Source organism: Lathamus discolor, chromosome 1 (assembly GCF_037157495.1).
Source record: "Lathamus discolor isolate bLatDis1 chromosome 1, bLatDis1.hap1, whole genome shotgun sequence".
Lineage (NCBI taxonomy): Eukaryota > Metazoa > Chordata > Aves > Psittaciformes > Psittacidae > Lathamus > Lathamus discolor.
In genome coordinates, this window is record NC_088884.1 from 43,071,009 (window position 1) to 43,094,649 (window position 23,641).

General features: G+C 38.9%; 1 protein-coding gene across 10 annotated transcripts in view; it reads left to right on the forward strand.

Moving 5' to 3' along the window:
- The window catches only part of SYT1 (synaptotagmin 1), a 368,604-nt gene that overhangs the window by 154,757 nt on the left and 190,206 nt on the right, over positions 1 to 23,641 (forward strand). Inside the window, exon 1 of one of the 10 annotated variants that reach the window (XM_065669319.1) lies at positions 5,026 to 5,042. The exons of the other annotated variants lie outside the window; for them this stretch is intronic. The gene's annotated coding sequence lies outside the window, so the exon portion shown is untranslated. Of the gene's footprint in view, positions 1 to 5,025; positions 5,043 to 23,641 lie in introns of those variants that run through there. 10 annotated transcript variants of the gene reach the window in all.

The following is a 23,641-nucleotide window of genomic DNA, read 5'->3' on the forward strand; positions in this document are numbered from 1 at the left end:
TACTGGTACATGGGGTTGTTCTTCCCCAGATGCAAGACTCTACACTTGCCCTTGTTAAATTTCATCAAGTTTCTCCCCGCCCAACTCTCCAGCCTGTCCAGGTCTCGCTGAATGGCAGCACAGTCCTCTGGTGTGTCAGCCACTCCTCCCAGTTTTGTGTCATCAGCAAACTTGCTGAGGGTGCACTCAGTTCCCTCATCCAGGTCATTGATGAAAATATTAAACAGCACCGGTCCCAGCACCGACCCCTGAGGGACTCCACTAGTCACAGACCTCCAGCTAGATTCTGCGCCATTGACCACAACTCTCTGCCTTCTTCCTTTCAACCAGTTCTCGATCCACCTCACTACTTGATCGTCAAGCCCACACTTCTTTAGATGATAGCCTAGCGTATTTTATTTTTTTTTAAGTCTTCCAAAATCAAATTCTAAATAAAGAAATATATAATGGATTTTTTTTTCTTTTTTTTTAACTAGGAATAAGTTTAGTGGGGTCACCTTGTCAGAGTATTTAGGGTTTATCATCTTGTCACCTGTCAGCTCAACTGAATTACAAGCTGGTAATCGTAAGTGCTCTAATAGTATATCATGTGTTGCCAGTTTAATGATCTGTATTTTCAAGTAGTTTCAGTAACACCACTGCTACTTGAGTTTCCCTCCTAGTCTATGTAATTGTTTCAGTGTTATCTTTCTTCCCCTGAAGAGTAAAAGAGGTAAAGTAAGGGGACAGGAGGGAAGAGGAGGAAAGGGGAAAGAGTTTATATCAGAGAAACTATTCATCATCTCTTTTCAAACGCACAAAATAAAACAGCTGTACCAGAAACAACAGAAGAAGCCTATAATCTTTTCTAGTTATAGCAATATTGAAATTTTAGTTCTAGAATTAGTTAAAAATATTTCAGATGTGAACATAGTGTTCTCTTGAAAACACTGTATATCCTGATAATTCTTGAAACAGGAAAGTTATTCTGTAGCCACACTTACTGTGGCTCAATATTGTTTGGGAGGGGCACTTAGAAAGAGGCAGCAGTGCATTATGCAGTCCAGAAGATATCAGATACCAGCCAATCTTTATTCCTATCTTCATCTGCCTACCTTCAGACCATTGTTGCAGGATCTGTACCATGAGATTTAATATTCTTTGTTTTCTAATCACTTAAGAGTTAGGGATGCTTGCCAACTTGTTCAGAAAATGTACTGATTTTTGAATATCTTCTGAGGGTTTAAAGGAGCATGAATGTCAGTGCACATTGAACATGAGTTTTATAAAAAATAACAACTCTTTAACATGAGCTAAATGGTGCCAACAGTCATCAGTTGAGAAAGTCATGGATCTGGTACATTCGTTATCATCTAGGTGGAGACCTACAGCTTGTCAGTCATGGCTTCTTAATGATTTTGTAATTGTATTGCGTTCTTCTGTTCTTTTCTGAGCTAACAGCCATTGTACGAAGATGGATCTGATTTAAGTAAAACAACGCTTTTCATGATCTCAAAACTGATGGCTTGCCACAAATGATTTCAGAGCATGTGAGCAGCACACTAAGCAAGATATTCTAGAGAACAATTTTGAGTTGGTCCACTATATTAGTATCGATTTTTTTTTTTTTTTGCCCTTTCAAGCTTTCCTGACATAAATGTGAAAATAACTGCATGAAGCACAAACCAGAAGCCACTGTCTGTGTAAGCGCACTACTTAGCAGTGGTCTGCTTATGTTTAACATTTGTTTGATATCTAGACAGCAGTAAGATTAAATCAGGGTTAGTATTCAGCTTAAAGGTCCATTGATTGTAGGCTGTCAGATATAACCAGAGTATTGAAAATTGCTTGCTTTAACAGTGTAAACATTTTACTTTCATTTCAGTAAAACAGTTTGCACTAGACAACATGTAATGGGAATTTTTCTACTACTTCATTCAAATATTGTCTCCCATCCAAGTCTTCCAGTGTGCTTTAAACTGAAAATTGAAAATAATTTCCCCAAACAACCAACATCTTTGCAAATGTGCTTTTTTGAGGATAAGAAAAATATATGGAGTTAATGGTTTGTTTTCTTCTATAGGAACAAAAGCTTCGAGTGTGACTTCCAGGTCTGGAAACTCCTTGCAGACTTGATCTTTTAAGTGCATGTAAATCTTAAGTAATCATTCACCCAATAATGCATCTTGGGGAAATATAAATGTTATATTTATTATAGTAAATAATTTCTAGTGTCTGAAAAATTAGTTTGGAGTGAATTCTATTTTAGTTTCAGTCATCAAATTTGCTAAGATTCTAGAATACCTTTTATGAAATACCTTAGAGAAATACATCAGAAGTGTAGAAATACACAGGAGAGGAATGTATTCTTATGATTAAATTTGGGGTTTAATAAATCAGACCAAACAAAATTGGGTGAAGTAAACATCACTCTTTTTATATAACCACTGAATTTATTTTAGTATTTGTGAAATCGTAAAATGTGTAATTCTTCATTACATCTAAATACTGCAAAGCTTTTCCATCTTTACATGGATCGACCAAGCTTAAGCTCCCTGTTTGTACATTGCTCTGAAATAAAAGGTAAAAATACGAGAATGTAACTACCTGAAATACTCTCATGGTAATGTTTAGTGTTTGCTGTTATTGAAATACATAAATGAGTGGGAAGAGTGTAAAAATCAGTCAGTAAGGGCATGCAGTTCCTGAAAGGATGTAAAAATACCATGTTCTTTCCGTTCAGGGCTGACTTGGGTGCTGGATAGACCATTGAGTTTTCTTTAGTTGCATTGCTTCAGGGTCTATGAACGTGGACATGTAGAGGATTTACAGGACTTCAGAAGTATTTCACATGTTCATTGGGGCACCTTCATATTCCTTAAAAGGGTGCATCAGAGAATTGAATACCAATTAGCTTTAGAGATCTCAGCGTGCATCTGTAGATTTTGTTAATGTTTGTAAACCTTAAAAACAAAAAGGAAAAGATCACTGCAACTAAATAAGATTAGTTGGTTTATAAGGCCTTCACTTGTGTGAAGTTTATTGTTTGATCATGACTTCGAAGTACTCTGAAACAAAACGGTCTGGCTAGTTATCTCCATTCAAATAATTGCATGTATTTTCTCTAATGATTAACAGATGATCCCGTCACTGTTATTTTTGAGTTCCTAATCCTTTTCATGTGTTTTGGGATTGTGTTGTGTGTTTGCAAATACCAAGGAAATATCTTTGTGACAGGAAATTGTTCTGGACTAAGTGGATCCGGATGCTGTGTTATGGTTTGTTACCTGTCTCATAATCCACACTGCATCCATTAACAGACTAAAAAGGAGAACCAGGATTGACAACAGTAAAAGAGATGGAAAGAGAAAGGGTTAAAGTCAATCGGGAATTGTAGAGCTAAATCTGTTTGGTTTGGAAATCTTCTATACTGTACCATATACTTCTTCTGTGAGGATTAGACAAGTTTCTTGTAGAAAAAAATGAAAAACCTGAAGAGAAAATAGCCCCACAGAATATTGAAATTTTACTGTACGGACAGTAGGTGGATTTGTAAAGAGACTAAGAGCAAGTTGACTCATAAAATCCTCTACCAATTAATCATTTAAAAATATTTAAATCCTGAAACATGTATGAACACTAAATTGCAGCATCTTATCCAAATTATTAATTTAACAACTTTTCTTAGGTTAAGCCTGGTTTTGATGAACTGATTTAATATTTCAGTACATATATTTATTGCAGTATTGCTCAGGTATCCCATTAAAATTTAAAATATGTATTTCTTTCTTTTTCTTTCTTCTTTTCTTTTAGACTTAAAAATCAAGTACTAATGGAGCTGTCCATACAGTTATTATAGAAATACTGGATGCTAATTGATAAAGGATTTGGGGAGTGCATATTAAAGAGTGAGACACTCTTTAATGGAATTGAACTATGTGAAACGGCTTTGATTTAAACTGCTCTGGATAGATTTTTTTGGGCACTTGTATTTTCTGGTGATATTGCACACCATAAAATATTACTTAAGCTGTAATTAAACAGTATGGAAGGGAGTGATGAAAGAAATTTTACATATTTCTGATGGAAGAAAAAAGTCTTAACATGAAATGCAGAGCAAATGCAAAGTTGGCAAGAAATGATGTCTGAATGAACCTATGGCCGTTTTAAACATGTCATGATATTCACCGTTATTACCATTATAAATTATATCACATTTCACAGTAAGAGGAAGGTGGAGGTCTAAGGCTGCAACTTTTAGTTTTTCAGAAGAAAATCATGTTAGTTTAAATCCAGCCGTTGTTGTGCCCTGTATATTTTCAGAGGGTTCAGGTAAATCATCTTATACCAAAATCACAGTTCTGAAAATAACTTAGTTTATCAAAGCCAGGCAGAGCTGGTCCTCTACCCTCTGTCCCTCGTTATTCAGGGGCAATAGTTGGACCATTCATGAGTTTTGACTGTTAGATTTGAACAACATACTAGGAACGGTAGAAAATGTGCTTTCTAACAAATTGCAGTAATCCACAGTACTGTGGGAGTCTTCCTGAAGCTCGTGTTGAGAGTGCTCTGTGTGCATATTTCGTGTGGCAAAATCCATTTGAAATGGGGATCTTTGTCCTTATGCTTTCGTTTTGGAGTGAGTTATAGATGAGTGTAATGCTGAGCTCTCATTAAACATGATGGTCCTTTATTTACTTGGAACCGCCACTACAAAAAGGTGGAAGTCACAGGCATCTAGCTAGTTTTTGAAGTTTGCACTTTGGTGTGTTGATAACTAAACAGCAGATCACCTGGTGGGAGGCTTTGATTGCCTGTCAAGGCCAATCAGGAGTCACTGGCAGAGAAAACACTTATTGCAGCAAAGTATTCCTACTATAGTATGGTCAAGTAATAACGAAGACCCTGTGAGATGAAAACAGCCTCCATGCAGGGTGCTGTAGTTGTTAGCAGCATGGAGAGAGTGCTTTTGCAATGATTTGACTCATCTGCTGTTCTAGGAGCACGTTACTCAAAGGCTGAAGGTGGACCTTAATCCTATTCTGGGTTTTACTCAGTTGAAGGTAGGAAAAAAAAGTGTGTTTATAAATCAAGTTTGCCCAGAAAATAATGGCAATAATTGTAATGAATTCTCAGGAGGAGGTAAACATCTGTCTTCACTGTGAGCAATGCAGAAAGATCGTGAAGAGAGTGAACATGGAAGGAAGTCACTGCTGGCAATTTTCTTCAATCAGCATTAAAAACAAGGTTACCTTTGAGTGTAGAACATCAGCATTCTGGATCTCCAGCTAGGGCTCCAAGTCAGAGGCCTGGCATTTCATACACTTATTACTCCAGGGTTATAGGAATACCAAATTCTGTGCTTTGTAACATATGAATAGGAAAGTTTTCTTCTGAATGAAAAGCATTTCTCTGTGATCTTTCTTCCGTACTGAAATTTAAAGTAAAAGTGATTTAAGGTTCTTACAATAATGCTGTGCTTTCTTTTTGTTCTGAGCCTGTTGTAAAACCAGCATAAAATGTCTTTCAGCAGAAATTCAATAGTTGAGTGAATTTTGCCTCCACTGCTGCTTAATGGAATTTGATTACTATTGTGATAGTAAGCAAAGAAGTCATTATAGACCAAGACCCAACTTGTTCAAGGACTATAGAAACTTAAAATAAAAAATGCAGTCCCTATCTGAAAGAATCTGCTGCTGAATTACACAAGTTACAGACAAACAAGTGAACTGATTCCTCTGTAGGGGTTCCCAAATCACAGGTAGCACTGTAAAAGAAAGGATGACTTCAGTTCTGCCAAGTTGCTGCAACAATTTGTAAAGTTGTAGGCAGAAAAAATGGACATCATATGGATCAAGCTTGGCCTGCTGGCACTTTGGGCAGCCAGCACTGCAGTGCTAGTACACATTTGTAATGTCATTATCTAGACCCATATGAATAGCATGTAACAGGATTTGGTTCCTTTGATGCCAGTCGTTAGGATCTTTGTTATTTTGTTGTCATTTTAAGACACAGGTAATCAAGCAAAGCTTAGTTACCATTTTTTTCTACAAGGCTGCTGCCATGCATGAAAGTTACAGCTATGTATGATTACTGAAATCTACCTTTTTCTATTAAAAGAGAAGCAAGTACAAGAAAGCCACAGGATGCTGTTGCCCTGAAAAATTATTTGTTTGAGCTGTCCAGGTGGAAAATTGCCTAGAGGCTTCATAGTCATTTTTGCAGATTGTGGCAGTGTAAAGGTGAAGTTGTGAGGTGTCTTAGACTGTGTCACTGTTCCGATGCCTGTTTGCTACTGAGGACAGTTTCTTTGTTGGTGAGAAGATAGATGAAGTGGAAAAATCCATAAAGTATTCTCATCAAAAGGGGGGGGGGGGTGGTAGCTAAAGGATTTTTAGTGTATAGACACTACACTGCACATACTGTCATCATGTGAGAGGGGAATAGTCTGTTTATACAGTGGTTTCCATAATCTTTTTTCCAGGTTAGTTATTTTTCTCTGACTTCTGTATTAGTTTCAGAACTGTTTGCATAATGTGGGTTTGTCTTCCTGGATTAATAAAAATTAAGATATAAGCATTAACTTTAAATTACTTTTGTGGCAAAAGTAAAATCTGGTTTGTTTGGAGAGTAAATTAAAAAAACCATGTAAAGAAGGGAAACAGTTGGAAAAAATGTAGATGGGGAGACAAACAACTTGGACTAAAAGAAAGAGTTCTATTATGAAAAGTGAATGAGGTCAGTCTATTTTAACTTAAACCTTGTTTAGAATTCAACCAGCTTTCACCCACTGTAATAAAATTTGAAAGTTGGCTGTTCTGAGCTAGCGAAACCATTTTGGTTTCCTGGAAAGAAAAGTATTTCTGAAAAACAGACTGTTCCTTGTTCCAGTTCTCTTATGTAATTTAGTACATAACAACCTCAACTTACAACAACTGAACTGTATATTATCTGCAGAACAATTCACTATAAACTGTATTAATACAAGCTTCCGCTGATTGCCATAGCAGTATATATCATCTTTGCTCTTTAGGGTTAGCTCTTGATGTGAAAACAGGTCAGTTTTTGTTCTCTGCTATCTATCAGCATGTGTGTCAATCAAGCAGGTGATGAACATACGCCCGTTAGGGGTTATATTTAAGATCATCAACTCATTTCATGTAGGCTTCTAAACAGATGGTTTCTCTCGATCCCCAGAAGCATTATCTGGATATGAACCACTGATATGAGTGTGGAAGATTCTCTTTATATTCACCAATCTCCTCAGTCTAACTTCCAACTATAAAAATTTTAAAGGCACAGATTATATTCTCTATGAACAAAAGCATATGAAAAATTGCTGTACTGGATTAATAAGTAATTAGTGGAATTTCCTTCAATTTAAACTGAACACACAGGCCTGCAGCCTTGCATATTGAGTACATTCTTTAAACCAAAATAGGCACCAGTATAACTTGAGACAGAGCTGTGATATAAAGCTTTCCAGCATATATTAGTCTGATAAATTTTGAAGGTGATTTAGTTTTTATACCTCTATTTTCCTGATAGTTTCTTTTAAGCTTTTCTGTGGTGCTTTTCCATTGGGTTTTACGAAGTTTCTCAACCATTTGGAAAATAAGGAAATAGCATTACACTCAGAACAGAAATATACTGCCTAAATTATTTCTGGTAATGTAAATAAAATACCAAATTAATCTCATGGATTTTGCTGTAAATGAGAAAGCTCTTCTTTTTATTATGAATACTTCTACCATCCAATGACAGGTATAAATTACACACTGTGATCCACGTATTTTATTTCCTGATTTAATTTTCTCTTTTGCCTCTCCATTAGCAATGCAATACTCTTGAATGTTATTACTAGTGTTTGATTTGCTGTACCTCTTAAAAGCCATTCTCAGAATCAGCATGCATAGTCACTTTATATAGCTGGATACAGTGTAATATAAAGACACCAGAGCTAGATTTACATGAGTTATTGAGGGTACTGGGAGCAATCTTATCAAGAGAAGCATAGGTCTTAATCTCTAGTTGTTTATCCCTTTTAGCTTGATACAGAAATGCTATCATACAATTCTTGTGAAACAGCCTTATAGTTTACTGTTATGTGCATTACACATACATTAAAGTGTAATGCAAAAGTGTTTCTAAATTGTATAAGCTACATGTATTTCATTGTACATTTATTGTAATATAATAAAGCATCTTATCTTGATTGTTTATGGAAGATCTATCCTATCTAAACATCAGCTCTGAATATGAGAACTTCTCAAGCATTCGAACTAGCAGACACTACTGTTACTGCTGTTCTAATGGAAATCAAATCTTGCGGTGGAAAGTAGTTAGTAATGACCACAAAATCATTATGCAGCAGTGCATATACTTGGAACTGAAGGAAGGAGAAATTCAGTGCATACTCCTGACATTAGCACTGATTTAGCCCTTCTTTGTGAGAAGTGTTGATACTATGTCGAAGTCTAAATGCTAAGTCAGGGTATACAAATAAGGGATCAAATACACTGCTGTATTCAGTGTGCAGAGTGTTCTAGGTTGATTCTGGCAAGCAAAGAACATGAGATTTCTCAGTTGACTGTAAAGATCCCCTCAGATTACTAGGTCATATGAAAATGTCTGCATTGATGACATCTGTGGGGAAGGCAGGGACTTGCACATTGAATTAATCACCCCATCTTAGACGTATTCCTTACTTACAGTGAAATCAGTTGTGCTCTAGGCATCATTAAATATATTGATTAAGCTTCTGTTAGTCACAGTGGTGACTAGTTCAGCTGTAGATGTCTATATGATAGGCATATAAAATTACGAAAGACAAATTGTTGACTCTTCTATTGTATACTTACATCCTTTTGGCTTCTTTGAAAAATTAATTTATTTACTGTAAGGCTTTCTAAGAATAGCATTTAACTTAAATGTCATCAACCATTACAAAATTATGTGGCTATTGTAGCCACTGTTACTTCAGAATTAAGGGTACAATTCTTCTGTTATGTATATTGCTGTAAATCTATATTCTTAACTCACTTGTAGCCAAATTTACTTTCTCCTCGGTTTGTCTTGATGCTGCTTCAGTAATATATGCTGCTATGCTATGTCCAGCGCTTAACTTGCTTTTAAAATCCAGTGTCTACCATACCACAAGTGCGCACGCTTTGGACATGGGCAAGTGTCAAGAAGATTATAATGAAATAAATTGTCCTATTCCTTTGCATATTCACAACATATCTCTTCATCTTCTGCAAGCTGAGAAAAGTTTTTTCCTTTCTTTTATTTTGTTCTAAAGCATAAAACATTGATTCTTTAGTCACACCCAGAGGACATATTTCGTGTGGTGCTCAATTCCTTTCTTTCCTCCAAATCTGGCTCTACTTTCCTCATTATTCTCTTTTCTTTCCTAGAAGAATTCTATGGTTTAAGGGCTTTGGGCCACAGATGTTCAGTTGTTAATTTTGACACACCAGGCAAAATAACTTGTCCTTATAGTCTAGACCCGCTGTCCGGTTTTTGCTGTGAGTTATGCTAAGGTTCACATTAGTGAGACACAAAATTTGTTTCAGTATGAAAGGAAGCAAGAGCTGCTCCCTCCTTAGTTCTTAGTTAACTTGGAACATTAAGGTGCTAATGCCTTTTCAGTGTCAAATCTAGCTAGTATCACTCATCAGAGTGATCAAGAATATGCTGCTGCCTCTTGAGTAATATAAGTAATTGAGCTCACCTCCAAACTGAACATTACTGGTTGTCTTTGTTTTAAATTTTTCTGTATGCCACTCAGTATTGTAAAGCACATGTGATTTTTTAAGATGCTACAAGAAGGAGTACAAAGGTACTGCTCATGTCGGTAATTGCATAGTACTGGCAATTGTAGTTGAGGATGTCTTTATCTACCCTTTTAAAAAATGCATTCTGTTTGGCAATCTAGTTCTTTCCCATAAAAGACATGAACTAGACTTGAGAGTCTTTCTATTAATGAGTTTTCTGGGCTGTAAATAATGGCCACTAAGATGAAAAAACTGTGACTTAGTGAGGTTAAATTAGATTTCTTACTACTCACAACTGAACTCCCTTACGGTAGCTAAGCTGAACTCCTAAAGGAGGTAAAAAAAAACAGACCGTGAGGCACACAGCAATTTTTCATTGTTATTCCAGGTGACATACCTATTCTGCCAATATGCAGGCATGGGAAGTCCATATAAATTAGACCAAAAGAATTTCTTTAGACTTTTTCAAAAGCATCAACAGAAGTAAGAGAAGGAACAAACTTCAGTGGGATTTGTGAACGAACATCTTCATCATCTTTACCTAGCAATCTTTCAATGCCAGAAAAGGAAAAAAAAAATGTATTGGAGAAAAAAGTAGTTTTGGACCTTTGTTCTGCAGTGAGTCAAAAAACAAATATGACATTCAAGGAAGATTTGTACTAACTTGCCTTAGTTCCTAATATCGTGTGCATATTACAGTCATTTTTCATTTTGAAAAGAATGAAATTACTAACGAACAATTCAAGGAAGACATTTTTCATGGTGGGCTGGATCTTTCTGGAACAGAGGTGTTTCTAAGAAACTGTGAATTTCCTGCCATCTAAAGTTTCAGTAACACTGGAAAAAGAATTAAAGTTTGTTGGGTGCTAAGAGCTACTATGTTTTGCTGTACTGAACCAGTACAGTAGCCACATTTTCAAAGCCCTTCTGTCCCAATTGCCTTTTCTGTGGGTCATAAATCTGTCACAGGTGAACGTGAAAGTTTCACAGTAATAGCAGTGGGGTGAGAAACAGGAAACCTCGCCTCAGGCAGCCTGCCTCTGCAGTGTCACAGGGCAGCCGCAGGCTTCTGCGTGTCACTGTCCCTGCATCACAGGGCACTCATGGACCTGGCATGCAGACATCGATCTGCAGCTGTCAAATGATCTCCAACACCTTCCACCCACACACCCTACACCTGATGCTGTCATAGTGTACCGCGGGGGTGAGGCCGTGCCAGCGACAGACAAACTCTTGCTTAATTTGAGTTGTTTTATTAACTCATATTAGTAGGAGAATTGTATCATGTCTCCACACAGTCGTCACACCTGTTGGGAGGCTGTTGCTTTAGGGTGTCCAGATGACCATCCACACATACCTCCTGGCCTCATGCACATGCTATTTCCTGTCCCATGCTGTGTTTAGATCACCAGCTTCCTTGTCTAAGCATGTCATGGTTCGCTGAATCAAATATCCCACCATTACCCCTTTCATCTCCCACTGCTGGTTTCTTCCCCATGTTAATTCTATCTCCAGATAGAGTTCACTACTTCACATTACTCTTTGGTCTCTGCTACTATCAGGCTCGAGGCAAACATGAGTTATCTTCTTCCACCAGCTGCACAACAGGTCAGGCTTAGTTCTGTCTTTTTACAACTCAGTGCTGTGAGGTCTCTAAGGAGACCCCACCACACAAAGCTCTGGGTGAGCTTGTCAGGCAGTACCCATGTCCCAGGCTGCAGGGGATTCTGGGGGTGAAGCATTGGGAGTGAAGTAAAGGTTGTGTTTATTGGGCTTAACATCTTAATGTTTTTTCCATAAGGATGGGAAGTTGAGAATGTGGATGAAATGGTTCAAAAGTGGGTTTGTGCCACTTAACAGCCTAATGATGGTGGAAGACGTATCAGTAATTAACCTTACTGGACAAAATCCTATACATCAGTCAGTTTTTAGCCTTAAAACAATATGCAGCCTCAAAGGAGAATTAGCCAAAGTTTCTGTTAAGTTCTGCAACTTGAAATCAATATGATAGTTAGGTCTTGTTCTGACTTTTTATATTAATACAATTTGTTTAAAAAAGTAATCCATCAATCCACGTAATATCATAGTTGTAGCATCAAATTGTAGTCCTAGTGTTCTCATCTGCTGTTTCATCAACACAAATGTAAAAGAGCCTGATAAGATTAAATAATATCACGCTGCTAAGAGACTGCTGCTTCCTAAGAGGAATGGAATGAAAAGGCTTGGCAATTGCATCCGTTTTGCTGGGGTGAAGGACGTTTAAACTTGCAATGAAATGCATCATAAGCAGTTTTTTTCTCTGCCAAATACTTGCAGCATAGTGGCAGATTGGCTGTTGATATACAAAATATTTTTACCCAGTTTATTTTAAAATAGAACCATAATTCTTTTCCTGTTGAGTGGCACTAAAGCAATATTACATGATGTACACAATTAAAAATAACTGCAAAGGCTTGAAAGCTAAATGCTAACATGTAAAAGCCAAATTCTAAAGCTTTTGCTTCACTTCCCTTAGACAAAGTCACTGCTTGTTTCATTGCAGTTTTCATCTTGCACTTGTAGATTTAAAGCACACACAGGACCCAATTTGTCTGCCAAATCTGCATCTTTCATTGCCATGTGGTCATCAGTGCCACAGATAAGTTTTATTTGTAAAATAGCCAAGTGTGAGCATGCAGTGTTGGTGTGTGACTCCATATTTTGTGTTTTCTCCATTTACCTTGTCTGGATACAGCATCAACCCACCTCAAACTTCTCACCTGATATGATTAAGTTCTTTTACTGGCACTATTAATTAATTGGTGATGTATATTTTTTATAGATTTGAAACTTACTTTGTCAGTGCAATATGTTACGAGAATGTTCTGTCCCTTCTCCAACACCATCACTTTCTAGGACATTTATACATCTTTGTGATGCTTTTCCAATGTATTTTCAGCCGTCTTGTTTCATTAGGTTAGCTTCAGTTGCATTGCACCACACTTCTGTAGCTCACTGACATCAGAAGAGGGATATGATCAGATAGCAGAGCTGGCTTAACATCTTTTAATTTATGAAGCGTGAAGGTGAAAACTGCAGTCAGCAGCGTCAGTCAAATGGATTAATACTGTTGCTGAAACTGGAAAAAATTACTAGGGCAGAGTAAACTGATCATTTGCAGTAATTTTTAAAAAATCATTGTTCTCTCTCATCTTAATTTCAGTGATCTGAGAACCAAGGACTGGGATTCATTTTATGCAGTTATAGGTACCTGTAAGTCAGTTATGTAAGTTTACAGTACAGACCTCAGCTGGTTTTACAGCCAGTGGAAGGGCAATTCATCTTACTGTATTTCAACCTCTATTATAGGAGGGGATGACTCATCTTCTAAAGGAGCTGTTTCTCGCTATTGACTATGAAGGAACATAGTGTCTGTCAGTTAAATTAGGGCAGATGAACTTGCCATGCAGCTTGCTGTGTCCACCTCCTGGAAATATAAATCATATCTGAAACTCAAAACATTTGGGAGAAATGCACAATTAGTTTACAGTAGTCGAAAGACAAAATATTTTGGTGGAGTTGTATCTGCAGTGGTAGTGAACCAAAATTTTTGGCTAATATTTATAGTTCAAGATTTTATCTTTTATGGCTATCTGCTTTTCCCCATGGTTTTTATATCAGGAGGAAGGGAAGATACTTTTCTTTAGTTAAGCAGAGGGTTCAGTGAATGGGTCAGACAAGCTTTGATACCCCATGGATGTATGGTATTCTGAAAAAATATATGGGAATATGTCTGAAAGGTATAAAATACTTTTGCTTGATGCTGACATATGATGCCTTCATCTACTGTCAACATTAACTATTTTAGCCAAGCCAAAGGGAGGTGTTACTCTAAGAAAAGGTATTAGAAGCAAAAACACATGAAAATTTGATCAGGTGTTTGATAAAGTTTAATATTTAGATCATATTGATCAATTTCCTAAAACCTGGTGCCCAATAGTTTCTTAAAATCATATCCCCAAGGGAATGGCGTTGTATTTATATTAGATCAGTGTCATAATGAGAGAAAAAACATTCTACAATCTGACATATCTTAAATCTTTCAAAATATTTTGTGGGCAGTCAGGGTTCACTAATCATTTGGTTTCTCAAGCATTTCTTCTCTGTGGAATTTTGATAAGGGAAGTTACTGAAATAATAATTAAAAAGAATACTAGGATTTGTGTATGATATACGAAAATGGGAATAAGAACAAACCCAGTGTTACTAGCACTGTTTCTGAAATTGATCAAATTTATAATTGGATATTTTTTTCTCATGCCTTCTTAGAATAATTTTGCAGTCTCTTTAATTTTACTTGCTCTTCCCCCTTTGTTTTGTTATCACTGAACATTTTTCTCCTGCCCCTTTTCTGCCTTCTATTTTCAATTTCCTAAACAGATTATGAATCCAGTTAGAATCAGGGCGAACTTTTGAACTTAGTCTTCTTCAGCTGATTAGAAAATGGGCATAATAGGGAATCTCATTTTTAACAATGGTTTCATGAGAGTAATTGAATAGCATCTTTCAGCTGGAGATCCCAAGGTGCTATGTGAATGTGAGGCAGTATTATTATTGTTCAACAAATAATAGAAAAAGTGGGACAGATAAATTTAGGCATGCTTTAAAAAATATTCAGCTTTGAAGTAGAGTTCTGAGCCCTTTAGGCACTCAAATTCTAGGTCAAGCTTTACCAAGGTAACTATCTTGAAGCTCCCTCTGAACATGCTGAGAGCTGTGGGAAGTCAGTATCAGGAAAAAAAGGAGGAGGAGAGAACAATCACACATTTATGGAACAAACAGATGAACTCAATACATAGGAAGTCTTCATCTTCCTGGTGATTACATTTGACTTACCAGGTAACTTTTTCATGATACCTCTACCCTCAGATGCTTAACTGTGACATTAGAATGATATTTCAGATGCTCACCTGTTAAGGTCTTTATCAAAGTAGTTTTCCTCAGGTCCCAGAGACCTCAGACACCCAGGAGCATTTCATCTCTGCTTTTCTTTAAAGGCATAACATACAGACCATCTTGTATATTTTGATGAGCGGAAGAAAGAATAGGGCTTATCACTTAGCCATGAACCTTTCACTTTGCAAGAAAGAGAGCTGGCTGATTTAATTATGAAATTAGGTAATGCTATTACCTGTATTGGAGCTGTGATGATGCATCAAGTTTGGGGTCCTACAAAAACTGGAAGCTGTGCCTGTGCCCATTCAGTTCAGCTTCTGTTGGGATCATTCAGAGATTATTGTGGTTTCAGATGGGCCAGAAACAGAGACAGTTTTAGTATTATTTTGTTTTGTTTTGCCACATAAAGTACATTATGATTTTACAGTGCAGAGTATTTATAGCAACGATAATGTCTCCCTCTTTATGCTTAGAGCACTCAGACAGTTGCAGTGCACCAGGTCCTATAAATCTACCATTTATCACGTTGTAACTTACGAAATACATTTACGTTCTACCCAGAGCAGATGTTGTGTATGTAAGGAACTAGAGCATGCACATCCAAAACCTTTGCAGAAAGGTTTATCTTTGGTGTAAGAGAGGAAATTTTGAAGTGATGGACAAACTAGGCTTTATGTGTGTGAAAAGTAATTTCAATATTTTTGATTATTAGAGAACTCTTTTCACTTGAGGAGAGAGAGCATTTACAAAGATACCAGACAAGCTAAATTACCCAGTAATGAAATCTTCTCTTTCCATGTAATTCCTGTTTTGTATGTTTATTCAGCATTTTTAGGTGACTTGTCCAGTGTGAAAAATCATTCATTAACTTTTGGTTCCCATGTCCCTAGCTAACATCTAACAGCATGCAATTACTTTTATTTCCAGATGATGAGAGGAAACACCCTTTTCTTTTAAACAGTTTTTGGCTTTGAAGGTATTAATGATTAGAGAATACTTTTTAAAATATGAGATGCTAAGCAGGGAGTCTGACCTGTGTTCGGTCCTGTGTCATAAGGCTGTCACGAAAAGGACTTTCTTCTTAAAGACTAGTGTTGCAGAAACTGTTAAATATTCTTTGTAAATATATCAGCATCTGTATGTTGTGCCCTTGAATTTGTCAGGACATGTGCCATTGACTTCAGTATATTCCTCAAATAGTATATGTTTGGTGTAAAGAATATATATAGATGTCTTTAGTGTGGCATGTCCAGCAAAAATTAAGAAATAGATTTGATTTTTCCCACCCATAGCTTGTCCTCCTTTGGTTACAATTTTATTTTTGTATGCTTACTTGTTCTACCTATATATAGCCATGAAACTCAGCTCAACTACTACAAAGGATGTCCTTTAAGATTTAATCCATATACAAAAATAATCCTATCAGAGAGTCTGAGTTGAAAAAGTATAACTTGCTGGTGTGTTTCAGAATGAAAGCTAGTTTCACCTGATTAAAAAACAGTGCATGTGTTGTATGTTGAATATTGGTGAATTTCTTGTTGCATTCTCAAGTTTCTCAAGAAATCAGGGCAGTCATTTAGAGGAAATATACCCATAGCAACTAAAACCAGTGGAATATGAAAATATGCTTCTAATTTTTCTGGACAACATGAAACAACGTTGTATAGATTCAGCACTTCCAGTCTAATTGCAGAGCTAGATCTCATATCCATATTTCTACTGCAGCATGGTCTTCATTGTCTTCCCAGTATGTACTCACTTGAACCCAAGTGTTCACACAAGTCATTTACTGAGATTCATGCTCCTGCCCACATCTTTAGGTGGTGTCTCATACTGCTGTTCCTCTTCTCTAGCAGATCTTGATGATTTCAATTTGATAATTCAAGTGTAAATAGCCACATAAAAGCATTTGGTTTTAAGAAAATTTTCGGAGCATAACATCAAAGTTTACATTATTTCATTTAAAAGAAAACCGTTTGGGTTTCTTGTTTCCTTCAAATAAGATATTGGGAAAGAAGAAAGACATATTTTCCTTAAAGACTTTGTAAGACACAGAATCACAGAATCACAGAATCCCAAGGGTTGGAAGGGACCTCAAAAGATCATCTAGTCCAACCCCCCTGCAAGAGCAGGGTAACCTACAGTACATCACACAGGAACTTGTCCAGGCGGGCCTTGAATATCTCCAGTGTAGGAGACTCCACAACCCCCCTGGGCAACCTGTTCCAGTGCTCTGTCACTCTTACAGTAAAGAAGTTCTTCCTGATGTTAACGTGGAACTTCCTATGCTCCAGTTTACACCCATTGCCCCTTGTCCTATCACTGGATATCACTGAAAAAAGCCTAGCTCCATCATCCTGACACCTACCCTTCACATATTTGTAAACATTGATGAGGTCACCCCTCAGTCTCCTCTTCTCCAAGCTAAAGAGACCCAGCTCCCTCAGCCTCTCCTCATAAGGGAGATGTTCCACTCCCTTAATCATCTTTGTGGCTCTGCGCTGGACTCCTTCAAGCAATTCCCTGTCCTTCTTGAACAGAGGGGCCCAGAACTGGACGCAATATTCCAGATGCGGCCTCACCAAGGCTGAGTAGAGGGGGAGGAGAACCTCTCTTGACCTACTAACCACACCCTTTCTAATGCACCCTAAGATGCCATTTGCCTTCTTGGCCACAAGAGCACATTGCTGGCTCATGGTCATCCTCCTATCCACCAGGACCCCCAGGTCCCTTTCCCCTTCACTACTTTCCAGCAGGTCAACCCCCAACCTGTACTGGTACATGGGGTTGTTCTTCCCCAGATGCAAGACTCTACACTTGCCCTTGTTAAATTTCATCAAGTTTCTCCCCGCCCAACTCTCCAGCCTGTCCAGGTCTCGCTGAATGGCAGCACAGTCCTCTGGTGTGTCAGCCACTCCTCCCAGTTTTGTGTCATCAGCAAACTTGCTGAGGGTGCACTCAGTTCCCTCATCCAGGTCATTGATGAAAATATTAAACAGCACCGGTCCCAGCACCGACCCCTGAGGAACTCCACTAGTCACAGACCTCCAGCTAGATTCTGCGCCATTGACCACAACTCTCTGCCTTCTTCCTTTCAACCAGTTCTCGATCCACCTCACTACTTGATCGTCAAGCCCACACTTCCTTAGCTTATCTATGAGGATGCTGTGGGAGACAGTATCAAATGCCTTACTGAAATCAAGAAAAACTACATCTACCGCTCTACCATCATCCCTCCACCTAGTCACTTCCTCATAGAAGGCTATAAGGTTGGTCATACATGACTTCCCCCTCATAAAACCATGTTGGCTGTTCTTAATGACCCCCTCATCCTTGATATGCCTAGTTATGGAGTCAAGAATAAGTTGTTCCATCATCTTTCCAGGGATGGAGGTAAGGCTGACCGGTCTATAATTACCCGGGTCCTCCTTCTTGCCCTTCTTATAGATTGGTGTGACCTTTGCCATCCGCCAATCCTCAGGCACCTCGCCCATTTCCCACGACTTACCAAAGATGATGGAAAGTGGCCTAGCAATGACCTCCGCCAGCTCCCTCAGCACCCGTGGGTGCATTCCATCCGGACCCATCGATTTACAGATGTCCAGTTTGCATAGCTGATCCCTAACCCAATCCTCATCTACCAAAGCAAACTCCTCCTTTGTCCTGACTCCTTCTGGGGCTAAAGAAATCCGGGGCCCTCGGGGAGAGTCTGCAGGAGTAAAGACAGAGGCAAAGAAGGCATTCAGCACCTCTGCCTTCTTTATATCCTCTGTCTCCAGGGTACCCACTTCGTTCAGCAGTGGGCCTATATTGCCTCTTGTTTTAGTTTTATTTGCTATGTATTTGAAGAAGCCCTTTCTATTGTCTTTAACCCGACTAGCAAGATTGAGTTCCAAGGAGGCCTTAGCTGTCCTAATTGCCTCCCTACATCCTCTAACAACTGTCCTATATTCCTCCCAAGCGGCCAGCCCCTCCTTCCATAATCCATAGATTCTCCTTTTCCACTTGAGTTTGCCCAGCAGCTCCTTGTTTAACCACGCCGGTCTCCTAGATCCCTTACTTGACTTCCTACTCATTGGGACGCTCCGATCCTGAGCTTGGAAGAAGCGGTCCTTGAATGCTAACCAACTATCTTGAGCCCCTTTACCGCCTAGTACACTTTCCCATGAGACTTCCCTTAGCAGTTGACTGAAGAGGCCAAAGTTGGCCCTTCGGAAATCCAGAACTGTGGCTTTGCTAGGTATTCTATTCCTCCCACACAGGATCCTAAACTCCACCATCTCATGGTCACTGCAGCCAAGGCTGCCATTGACCGTCACCACTTCGACCAAACCCTCCTTGTTGGCGAGTACTAAATCTAGCAGCGCTGCTCCCCTAGTTGGTACGTCCACCATTTGCATTAAGAAATTATCATCAATGCACTCGAGGAACCTCCTAGACTGTGAATGACTGGCTGTGTGAGTCTTCCAGCAGATATCGGGGTAATTAAAGTCCCCCACGACGACTAAGGCATGTAGTCGCGAGGCTACTTCCAGTTGCCTGTAGAAAGCCTCATCAACTCCTTCGTCCTGATCAGGAGGTCTGTAATAGACCCCCACAACTGTATCACCCGTGCCAGTCAGCCCCTTGATTCGTACCCACAGACATTCCACTTGCTCCTCATCCGACCCCGGACAGAACTCAATACATTCTAGTTGCTCTCTCACGTAAAGAGCAACTCCACCACCTCGCTTTGCTGACCTATCTTTCCTAAAAAGGACATAGCCATCCATGACCACATTCCAGTCATGTGAACTGTCCCACCATGTCTCTGTAATCGCCACTAGATCATAACCTTTAGCCCGCACACAGACTTCTAACTCCTCCTGTTTATTCCCCATGCTGCGTGCATTGGTGTACAGGCATTTCAGGGAGCCAGTCCTAGTACCCTTTTTCCCCTGGGGGACAGGGTCTAAAGAGCTATCCTTTCCCACAAGTGAAACAAGAGATTGATAGTCCTCCTTAGCCCGCCATCCTTCAATCCCTAGCATGTTCCTCTTGGGCTTGTCCCCAACAGGCCCAGTTAAATCCCCTCCCCCCTTCCTAACTAGTTTAAAGCCCTGTCAATAAGCCCTGCTAACTCCTGCCCCAAAACCCTTTTTTTTCCTCTGGGACTGGTGTATCCCGCCTGTCACCAGCAAACCAGGTGTCCCATACAGCAGCCCGTGACTGAAAAACCCAAACCCCTGCCTTTGGCACCAGTCACGTAGCCATACATTAACCTGCAGAGTCTTCTTATATATCCCTTCACCCTCGCTTGCAACAGGTATGGAGGCAAACACCACTTGCGCTCCAGACCCTTTAACCAGCCGTCCCAGGGCCCTGTAGTCTCTCTTCATTGCCCTTACGTTCCTCGTAATAATTTCGTCACTGCCAACCTGAAAAACCAGCAGTGGGTAGTAGTCAGACGGCTGCACCAGTTCAGAGAGCTTCTTTTTAACATCTCTAATCCGAGCCCCAGGCAGGCAGCAGACCTCCCTGTGGGGTGGATCCGGTCGACAAATGGGCCCTTCTGTTCCCCTCAGAAGGGAGTCACCCACCACAATTACTCTTCTTTTCTTCTTGGTTGGAGAAGTTCTGAGGTATGTGGGTGAGTGACTAGCCCTGGGTGACTCACTAGATAGATTTGCCTCACCATCTCCATTCACCTGGCCCTGAATTTCCAAGACCTCGTACCTGTTATTCAAGGGCAACTGGGAGGGAGGAAGGGATTGTGAGGGTTTTCGCTTACCTCTCCGAGGAGGAACCTCCCTCCATCCATCCTTGTCCATTAAGCTCTCTCCTTCTGTCTGATGGTAGGAGGGAAGGGGATCCGTAGCTTGTTGAACCACTTCCCTCTGCCCTTGCCTTAGGGTGTGGTTCCACCGATCTATTTCACTTTCACACTCTCTAATGGCTCTCAACCTTTCTACCTCCTCCCTCAGTTCAGCCACCTGCCTGAGCAGGTCATTTATTTGCTCACAGCGAACACAAGCAGTGTCACTGGCTCCCTCCAATACAAGTGCCAGGCTCAGGCATTCGCTGCAGCCAGAGACCTGCACAGCTGCATGTCTGCAGGAAGGCTCAGTCTGGATACCCACACAGTTAATTTTTATAAATTCCTGGTTTTTCTTATGCAAGAAGAAAAATAAGTTTTGAATATTTGCATCTAAATCAGTAATACAATATTAAATCTGACTGAAATCTCCTGATGGTAATACTTTTTTTTCCACATGGTATTCTTAGTCAATACAAAATACTCCCTTGTCTGTCCTGGTTTGGTTTTGTTTGAACTGCTGCTAGCTGTGTGCTTCTGAGAGTGTTTGTGTTTGCAAGTATCTTTGTGTAGAACATCCCTTCAAAGGGACGATGTGTCACTCAAAGCCAAGTGCATGCAGGTGCACCTAGAAGAAGGTGTTTACTGATGTGTCTGCCTCATCACTCACAGTTGAGGCTCGCATTGTGAGATTAAAAGGTTAGCAGCTTAAAGCTCAAAAATAACTCATCATCAGGTAAATAGACTGGAACTTGAATAGTTCTGTAAATGTTTATTATCTTACCGTTGCTGATGATTATATTAGCAAGTTTTCTGCTGCAGTACTCTGTTTCTAGGTAATAACTAAGGGGACAAAACTTAAAGGCAGGCACTATCATGTCTTAATATTGCCAGAATTGCAATGAGTAAAGAAATCATTAATTGAAGCAGTTGAAATCTTCTTGTATTAAAATGGAATAGTGTCATGCAAAAGGTTAGAAGATAATGTCAAAAAAATGTATAATAAAAAAAAATAAATATATGATTGACAAACTTGCCTTTCTTACTGCGCGTTCTGGGTGCAGATATTAGTTTAACCAGATTCAAAGATTTGCGTATTAAATATCCCTACCACTTGGAAATGTCACAAATTCCATACAAAGGTAATTATTTCCATGGTACTGCATCTCTGCTATAAAAGCTTTAACCTGACCATGCATTTTGAATTTGCAGAAAGGAAAGACATACGGATTGTTATTTAAAGAGTTCTCTTTTATAACACATTCTCTCCAGCTGTGTATTGCCAGGAGTTTCTTGAGTTTTGAAGTGCTTTCCATGTCTCTGGGACCCCTTCACTTACCATTTCTCAATATTAAAGGTCCAATATGACATATTTTTTTTTTAACCTACTATATTACTTGGCTGTATCTTTGCAATAAATTTACTGCTATTCTGCTAGGTAGAATCTCAACGTATTTGCTCTTTTTTGCTTTTGTAGATAATTAGGCAGGAGTTCAGCTCTTGGGAAAGAAGAGTGTAGTATTCTGCAAATGTAAAAAATGAGCATAGAACTGCCTGAACTTCAGAGTTCTTGAGGAAAAGCTTCTTGCATACTGATTTTTGTCATGATGAGTCTCTCAAGACAGTCTTTCTTCTCCCTTAAAAATATCTTTGATTATGGCTCTCTGTATCTAACCACTGCCACTTCCATGTTAACACACACACATAGATGTTTATAGTTTATTAAACTTGATCTGCTTTGGTCCCATTTCTGAAGGATACCAAGCAATAATAATTCTGCCAGCTTTATAAAATTGGTGACTCTGACTGAACAAATAAAAGTCTGCGGCAGACAAAGAGAAGCTAAATCCTAGAGTGTTCATAAATACCTCTATTCTGCATGTGAAGATAAGCAGGTCGGCATACTCATAGTGTATTGTGATCATGAAATTCTTTCTACTCCACAGTCAACTTGTATCTAAATATTTTTAAAGGATTAGTAGAAGAACTGTCTGGATTTTTAATAACGGTTTTCGTTATAGCTTGGAGCACTGGGAATGTTCCAGAAGCCTGTGGGATTTAAGGTCGTGCCAACATTTTTTTAAATGGGTGAGGTAGCCTAGGTAATTATAAGCCTGTCAGTCTGACATCGGTCTCAGGCAAAATAATGGAAATGCAGGTGTGGGACTTGAATAATAAAGTTTGCCTCTGCTGGGACAAACATATTTTATAAGCATAACTGTTAAGGTACACGAAAAGCAGCTCAAGTTACAGAACATGAGGGCAACCCAAAAAAAGCATTTTGGTTCTGTAACAAGTAATAATAATGGGTAGAGCTTAAGTTTTTCTTGCAGAACAGCAGCAGCCAACAAGAGCTAATGTAATCACTGAATTTATAAACAGGGCAATATAGAATAATGCTGAGATCATTTAGTCTCTTCTGCTCTGTGCAGCTAGAGAATACAAAACATAATCTTATTTTCCCACTATTCAGCAAGGATGTTGGAAACCTGAAGAAGGCTTGAAGAGCCACAAGACACATTAGAAAATGTGTAATCATGTCTTAGCTCAAGGAGTTTTATCCAGCTCACTTAGCAAAAGAAATCATTAAGGGAAGGCTTGATATTAGTCTATAGCTGTATACATGGAGAAAAGAAAACAGAAGGCTTAAAACCTGGCAGACAGAAATGTAAACAGTTTAACAATTGAGAGTAGATGAATTCATACCATAAATAGAGAACCATTTTCACCTGAAAATAGTGATGCTGAGTTCTTTAAGACAAGTATTTTATAAATCGAAGTCACAATTTTCTAAGACAGAATCTCTGCTACAAATAGGAATTTCTTCTGGGAATTCCCAAGCCCTTTCTAATACTGCAGGTCAGACAATGTGACAGCAGTAGTTCATTCTGGCTTTCTAATCTCTCTCTGTGTGTCAGCAAAGCAGGCACGGCTTTGAGTTGTGCTGACAGTCATGTGTGGCTGTAAATTGGTCTCAAAGCACATGGTATTGTGCTAGAATAGGCCTCTCTATGTACCAGCTGGCCCATGGGGTGATACCATCCAACTGATTTTTGGTCATGAGAATAATACTGAAAAATCAAATGGTTTTAGCACTGACAATAAAGACAGTATTTTAATTAGTTTAGTTTAGTTTAGTTTAGTATTTACAGGTAAC